This window comes from Schistocerca piceifrons, chromosome 5, assembly GCF_021461385.2.
Source record: "Schistocerca piceifrons isolate TAMUIC-IGC-003096 chromosome 5, iqSchPice1.1, whole genome shotgun sequence".
NCBI lineage: Eukaryota > Metazoa > Arthropoda > Insecta > Orthoptera > Acrididae > Schistocerca > Schistocerca piceifrons.
This window is the reverse complement of record NC_060142.1, coordinates 83,150,643-83,158,874: the sequence shown is the minus strand read 5'-3', so window position 1 is coordinate 83,158,874 and position 8,232 is coordinate 83,150,643.

Below are 8,232 nucleotides of genomic sequence, written 5' to 3'. Positions count from 1 at the left end.
TATCACCTATGGTGTTGGAGAGCGCACCTGTAGTCTCTACTGGCCATAGTGTTTTCAGTGATCTGCCAAGGTACTGTCTTCCAACAGGGGAATCCCAAGGAAGAGTGGAGTGGATAGCTTCCACTGCCAATGGCTGCAGTTGTGCTCTGGACAGCTTCATTGATACCTCTATGTGGCAGGGTGAGAAGGGCAATGTCAGTAGTGAAAGCATCACAGTCAGTTTTGGAAACAGCCCATCTTGGTGGACACCAAAGCGAGTGATGTCGAAAGCATGTCAAAATGATCAAATAATGATCACTGTTGCATGGGACACGATGCACTCTCGAACGTATGAACGTGAGGAAGACACGGGATGCGGACAGGAAGGTCAATGGCCGAATAAGACCCATATGCCATAGTGAAGTGTGTGGGAACACCAGCATTTTAGGGGCAAATATCAAGCTCTGTGACCAAGTTTTTGACAGCCAGTGGTCACAGTTCCAACCCATAAAGGGTTGTGGGCATTTGTGTCACTCAATATTCTGAAGGCGAGGGGAGTTGAGAGAACAGTGCAGATGAAGTGTTGTGGGACACTTCATCATCAGCAAAGAGATACACTTAAAAGATGGTAAATTCCAGAGATGTCTTCGCATAAACAATCACAGCGTTTGCTGTAGATAGATTCCAGAACATACTTGCAAATATCACCTGATGCTCTTTCTCAGTAAGTGCAATTCTTAAAACAGCCCCCAATAGCCGTGGAGAGTAGGGGTCCACACTGCTGTAAAACAAGTTTTCTAGAGGGAGAGGCCAAATGCAAGAGAAACACTCAAAATATGCCATAGCTCAGCCAAGTGATGGCAAAAAAAACATTTCATTCCCCCTGGATGACCATGCTATCGGTACCCTGTGGAGGTGTGAAAGGATCAAGAGGCCGGTCATGTCTCAGTACTTTCTGCGGCTGCTGGTTGTGAAGATACACCATCAGTACATGTTTGTTTTGAATCAGGGAGCATGGGGGGAGGGGGTGGATGGAGGCCACAGGGGCCACCAGAAATGCTGCCTTGGATACAGAGGTGGAACATGAAGGGACTGGCGGCACAGAGGTCATCAGAATTTCCCTCTTGTTGGAGGACTACTACTTCTCCTTAGATGATTTAGACTTGGCTCATCTGCCCCAGATTCTGAGGCTTGGGGGGAATATGAAGTCCTAGAACCTGCAACCTGTGACTCCTGCAGCCACCAGTTGGCATCCAACTGCAGGTCAGCAGAGTCCTGGGAAGGGAGCATCTTGAGGGAACCCTTCCTGGTAAGAGAAGCAAGATGAGGGTGTCGCTTCTCTGGTTGGAGGTTGGGGACTGACATCTCCAGGGTATAGGGAGTCACTCCTCACAAAAAGTGAAAAAGTGTGTGTGTGTTTGGGGTGGGGGTGGGGGAGCAGCAGGAGGAGAACCCTCAGTCACCAGGGGAGTGGGTGTAGTCAGGCAGTCCCAAGTGCCAGATGTAGAAGACACATAGGGTGATAGCACAGTCACTAAAGTGGACATCATCATGGTAGCTATAGCATACATGAGCAGGATTTAGACAATGATATTTCTTCTTGTCCTCTTGATGTGTGAAGTCATCAAAGGTCTTGTATTCCTGGATGTTCTTTTCACGTTTGAATACGGTGCAGCCTGGTGCCCCCCACAGATGGGAGGAGAGGAACAAGGAGTATTCATATGCAAATTATGGCCACCGCCCCTACAGACTGGGCTTGTGATGCAAGGCAAAGAAGTGTCTCCAAATTGCATGCATTTGTAGCACTGCATGGGAGGAGGAAGATACAGTTTGAGAATGATACACGATCACCTTCATCTTCTCAGGCACTGGGTCACCTTCAAAGACCAAGATGAAGGCTCCAGTACCAACTCTGTTGTCTTCTGGTTCCTACTGGACATAATGCACACCTCACCGCTCCAAATTAGCATGCAACTCATCGTCAGCTCACAAAAGGACATTTCAGTGGAAAATGATACCCTATACCGTAGTCAGGTTTTGGGGGAGGGGTGTTATAATGACAAGAATATCACCCAGCTTGTCGCAGGAAAGCAGTGCCTGTGACTGAGCACCCACCCTAGAGCAAAGCAAGTATTGGGGGGAGGGAGGGGGGAGGGAGATTTGTTGCCCAGCCACAGTAATGGTTACCTGGCTGGTAAACTGTTGCCCTTAAGTCCCTCTGCTCCAGCCAGGACAGGCACATACCGTTAGGCTCGTGTGGGAAGTTTCGAAGTCAGGAACCAACAGTGCAATCCCTGCATGATCAGGAGGCTGCCACCATGCAGGTACTTGACAAGGCCCCTCCCCAACAGAATGGCTACCATGCTGGGTTCTGGGCTTATTACTGTTGCAAGAAAAAAGGGTGCAATGAGAGAAAAGACCAAAAAGTGGAAATATAAACTGCACTGGGTAACCTTATCTGCACAATTCACACTTCTGTAAAATTTAAAAAAGAAGTACCACATCAAATCCAAGAGGGGGATCAAATAACTAACAATGAAAAGTTGTAGAAGGCAAGAAGGTAAGTAACTGAGTGTTCAAAACACAAACCACATCCAAGCGCAATCGGCACCAAGAAGACCAGCCATTTGAAAGGAATAGAGAATAGTAGGTTGATAGACTCATAACACGGAAAGGGATGTATGGTAGTGCTGCAACGGTTGAGGCCCCATGGTGGGCAGGCACATACTCGCAAAAGAGGTGTGTGAGACCTGGGGGACCCAATTCCATCTACTGTGGGAAAAACTGACTAGCATGTTATACTTGCTGATGTGCATCATTCAGAACTCTCATACTGACATTGTTTTTTCAACTGCTAATACAGGAAATTTCACTGTAGGTGTGACACCCATTTTCATTATGGTTTCTCACTCTTTATGACTATGATGTCTCATTTTTGTAGCAAAATTTAAATGTGCCTCACCTCTGTGGCAGAACACATCGTGCAGAACAATACTCTGATTAAAATAATGAACAGTCATACACATCACATGAAGACGACAACATCAATGTGAAGTTGACAACACCAGTGTGAGACTATAACAGCAAATCCACAGAAATATTCTGACTAATCAACCCACACTTTAAACAGCTGCTGGGAGACTGTAGCAGAGATATGACTCAGTGTTGACACACAACAGCACTCAGATGGTTAAGCAGAGTAAAGGCCTTGAAAGTGATTGTCAGTACTCATATGTCTTTGAAAAGCCCTCTGTAAGATTTTTAAATGCCTACTTTACATAATATCCTTATTGTTCAGTTGCACTTATTTAATAATTTCTCTATTTTCAAGGCAGTGCTCCAGATGATAATGATGATATTATAAAAATACAGGAAGGAAAAATATACCAGCTATCCCAATTGCACCAGTTATTAGGGCCTCCTCCCATTCCAGTCACATCTTCATCTACGCCTACATGCACACCCAGTATGCTACCATATGATGTGTCAAATGCTTTCCTGAAAATGCTGGAATACAGGCACTGCCTGTTGCTGTTCCGCCATGGTTTGTCTTTATGCATGATATAATATAAGAAAAGGACAAGCTGAGTTTTGCACAAGCAATGCTTTCTAGACCCACACTGATTTGTAGGTAGAAGCTTTTCTGTTTGAAGGAAATTTACTATAATTTGTCAAATCTCGTTTTTGTAATCACTGTGGGAGTTATATATCAGAGGTTGCTCTGTATTCTTAGATTAATCACCTAAATCTGGTTTTGGAAACTTACTAAATAGGCTTTCATGGGACAGTTTGTGACTATACTGCCAGTTCAATTTTTTTCTATACCTTTCTGATGCTCTCCAGTGGGTCAGGCAAACCTGTGACCACTCATGCTGTCCTTCATTGTATATATTCAAAATCCACTGTTACTCTTATTTGGTACCAGTTGCACATGTCTGACTAATATTCTACAGTGTTAGTACAGATGTATTGCTTACCAGTCTCCTTTGTAAGCTGACTCCATTTTCTTAATTTTCTACCAATGAACTTATGTCTGCCACCTGCTTTACCTATGTCAGCCTATTTGAGTGTTCCATTTCATATTCCTACAAATACAGTTCTAGTTGTGACTTACTGATACTGTAGTAACAGTATACCAACACTTTTTTTTTCCTTTTTCAGTGGTGCATAATTTTACATTTCCAAACATTTAGAGGTGTCAGTCTTGGCACAATTTTGAAATTTTGTCAATATCTGATTGAATTGTGCAGTTTTTCTCAGACAGGACATCAATATAGATAACCACGCCGTCTGAAAAAAGTATGAGAATGTCTGGAAGGTCATTTACATACAACAAGAACAGCAAGGGTCCCAACACAGTTCCCTATGGCATACCTGACATTACTTCTACCTCGTTGCTGACCCACCACCCAAGATAACATGCTCCTCAACACAGTCACAAATTTCATTTGATACTCCACATAACTGTACTTTCCATATAACTGTACTTTCAATTCTCCTCCTCCTCCTCCTCCTCCATTTATACAAGTTCCCTGCTCGCTTTTGTCTTTGTGTATGGGCTAATCTCAGGAACTGCTATAGGGATTTTAATCCAGTTTCAACTCACAGATGGATTAATTGATTCCTGAGTAAGATCGTGCATATAATTTATAAATATTTTGTGGAAACTTGCTGAACTATGATGAGTTAAAAGTCTGTCACCACTGTAAAAATTATGGCATTGTCATCTAGTGCTATAGCCACAACTCCACACAGCACCAAAGCTTGAGCACAATCCAAGTCAGGCCTGGCAGTCTAGTACATGCCTCAAAACTGGTAGGTCATGGGGTCAAACCTTGATCAGATCCTGTTTTTTTCTGTTCATTAACCTAGCAATCACCTGTCAATGGTGTGGATATTTACCAGAAACAAAAATGTTTTGAATTCCATATTAAACTGTAGGTTGCCTCTCCCAGTTGGGTAAACAGTTAATTACAATGCCCCAGAAGATGATGCCACTGGACAGAATTGAGCGAAAGTATGCTAGCAATCTTTTCTTCAGGTCATCACAGTGAGAGGGATTCCTGACTGCAAAGCAGACAGAACTGACATTTCTGGTTACTTGTCTGCAAGCTGGTGATACCCTGGAACTTCACAAAAGGAGCCTTACCAGAACCCAGTGTATGCACTTTGATCATACGATATTCAGCGTAAGTGACTTATCAACAGAGAATAGAATGTTATGCCTATGGACTCATTCCAGGTGGTATGGACAGACAGTTTTGTGAAGTACTTTTGAAAATGTTTTCAAAAAACTGTCTTGAACAGCTAGTTAGACAACCCAAACACAATGGAAACATTTTTAACCTTGTAGCTATAAACAGGCCTGACCTTAACAGTGATGACAGTACACAGAAAGGCATTAGTGTGGTGTCACCGCCAGACACCACACTTGCTAGGTGGTAGCCTTTAAATCAGCCGCGGTCCATTAGTATACGTCGGACCCACGTGTCGCCACTGTCAGTGATTGCAGACCGAGTGCCGCCACACGGCAGGTCTAGAGAGACGTCCTAGCACTTGCCCAGTTGTACAGCAGACTTTGCCAGAGATGGATCACTGACAAATACGCTCTCATTTGCCGAGACGATGGTTAGCATAGCCTTCAGCTACGTCATTTGCTACGACCTAGCAAGGCGCCATTACCAGTTTATATTGAGATTGTTATTAATGTATCAAAAAGTGTGATGTTCTCCAATTATGGATTAAAGTTAAGTATTCCAGAAGCTATGTACTATTTTTGGCTACTATAATTCCTTGTCATTTTCCAGACCTCACGCCAGCCTGCATGAGCTTAAACGCGTGCCTTTCGGCTTCCTCCAAACTCCGTGAATTGGCTCCTGCCAAATCACAACAATTAGTGATCATCCTATCATAGTGACAATGGTTATTTAAAGTTAATAAATCCATCAAGAAGGCATCCTGTGTGTCTGTACCAAGATTGATTCATGAAGCCTACAACTTCCACCACCTTATCTTAGCAAACGATCTTGCCAAGAACCCTGAAAAATTCTGGTACTATGTGAAACCAATAAGTGGGTCAAAGGCTTCCATCCAGTCACTAGATGAATCTAGTGTGCCATTAGAGTATAGCAAAAGGGAAAGTAAAGTATTAAATTACACACTTAATAAATCATTCATGCAGGAGGATCATACAAACATACTGTCATTCGACCACAGCACAGATTCCTGCATGGAAGACACAGTAATACACGTCCCTGGCACAGAGAAACAACTGGAGGAGTTGGAAACAAATGACACCCAGCCCAGATGGAATTTGAATTCAGTTTTACAAAGAGTACTCTATGGCACTGTCCTCATACTTAGCTCACATTTATCACCCATCTCTCATCCATCACAATGACTAAAGTGACTAGAAAAAAGCGCTGGTGACTCCTGTATATAAGAAAAACAAACAAAAGAACCTGCATAATTAGAGACCCATGTCCTTAACAGCGGTTTGCTGTAGAATTCGAGACAGAAAGGTTTCTGTCCACAAATTAGCATGGATTTAGATAGCATTGCTCATCTAAAACTTTGTTTCCCTTTTCTCGCATGACATACTGCTGATCACGGATGAAGGTCAACATGCAGATTCCATATTTCTAGATTTGATGGACATGGAGAGTATCAATCTGCAGCTGTTTATCAATGATGCTGTGGTGTACAGAAAGGCATCATCATTGAGTAACTGTAGGGAGATAAAAATGATTTAGATAAAATTCTTAGTTTGTATGACGGGTCACAGCTAGCTCTAAATGTAGAAAAATGTAAATTAACGCAGATGAGAAAAATCCCATAACGTTCAAATACACCATTAGTAGTGTGTTGCCCGACATAGCTGCATTGATTAAATACCTAGTCCTAACATTGCAGAGTGATATGAAGTGGAATGGGCACATAAGCAAGTCAGTAGGGAAGGAGAATGGTCAACTCAGGTTTATTGAGAGAAGTTCAGGAAAGTGTAGCTCATCTATAAAGGAGACAGCATATAGAACACTAGTTCAATCCATTCTTGAGCACTGCTCAAGTGTGTGGGATCTCCATCAGATCAGATTAAAAGAAGACATAAAATCAATTCAAACATGTTCTGCTTGATTTGCTGATAATATGGGCAATCAGCATGTGAATATTACAGAAATGCTTTGTGAACTCAAATGGGGATCCCTGGAGGGAAGATGACATTCTTTTCACAAGGCATTATGTGGAAAAATTTACAGAATCAGCATTTGAATCTGACTGCAGAATGATTCTACTGTTGCCAACATACAATTCGCACCATGAAGATAAGAGATATTAGAGCTCTTACAGAGGCATATAAATGGCCATTTTCCCCTCACCCCATCTGAAAGTGCAGCAGGATAGGAAATCATTAGTAGTGATAAAAGGTACCACCTGCCATGGACCATACCATTGCTTGTGGAGTAAGTATGTATATGTAGATATACACAAAGGTATCTACTTCCAGTTTGTGTAAATCACTTTATTTCTTTGCAGTTGCATAGTATGAGTTTTTGCAAGATGAAGAGTGCCGTTATTCGATATGCAAGTTCCATAATTATCCTCAATGCATCTGGCATGGTTGTGTTTGAATCTTTTTTCAGTATACTTGCGTCATTAGCAAACATTACAGATTTTGAAGAGTCCTCTTGTGTCCCCAGTAAATCATTTATTTGGACCAAGAATCGAACCTTGTGGCACATCATACTTGATATTTCCCCACTCTGAATTTAATTTTACTACTTTTGTGTTAATTGCTAATGTGACACCCTGTTTTCTATTGTACAGATCTGACTCCATCCACACAAGAACAATGTTTTTAATGTGATATCATTTTAGTTTTCCTAGCAGCATTTAATGTCTGTAATGTCAGAGGCCTTAGAAAAACCACAGAAAATGCTAACATGGTATTTTTTGTCATTTAATTCTACTAGAATTGACCTTTGAGATCATGTACTGTATTCTCAGTCAAGAAACCTGTGCAGAATTTAAACTGAATTGTTCGTCCCTCATTGATGATGCAAAATATCAAGAAATAAAACTTTTTTTTGCACTGATATTAATTAGACCTCTCACATGAGGAATATCTTTGTCACTTGAACCATTCTCGATTCACTATGAGCAACTGTCCTGTATGCATGCCATCTTTCCGTATGTGCCACTGTCAGTAATAAATTCATATTAACTTCACTCAGTAACATCCAGCTAGATTCCATA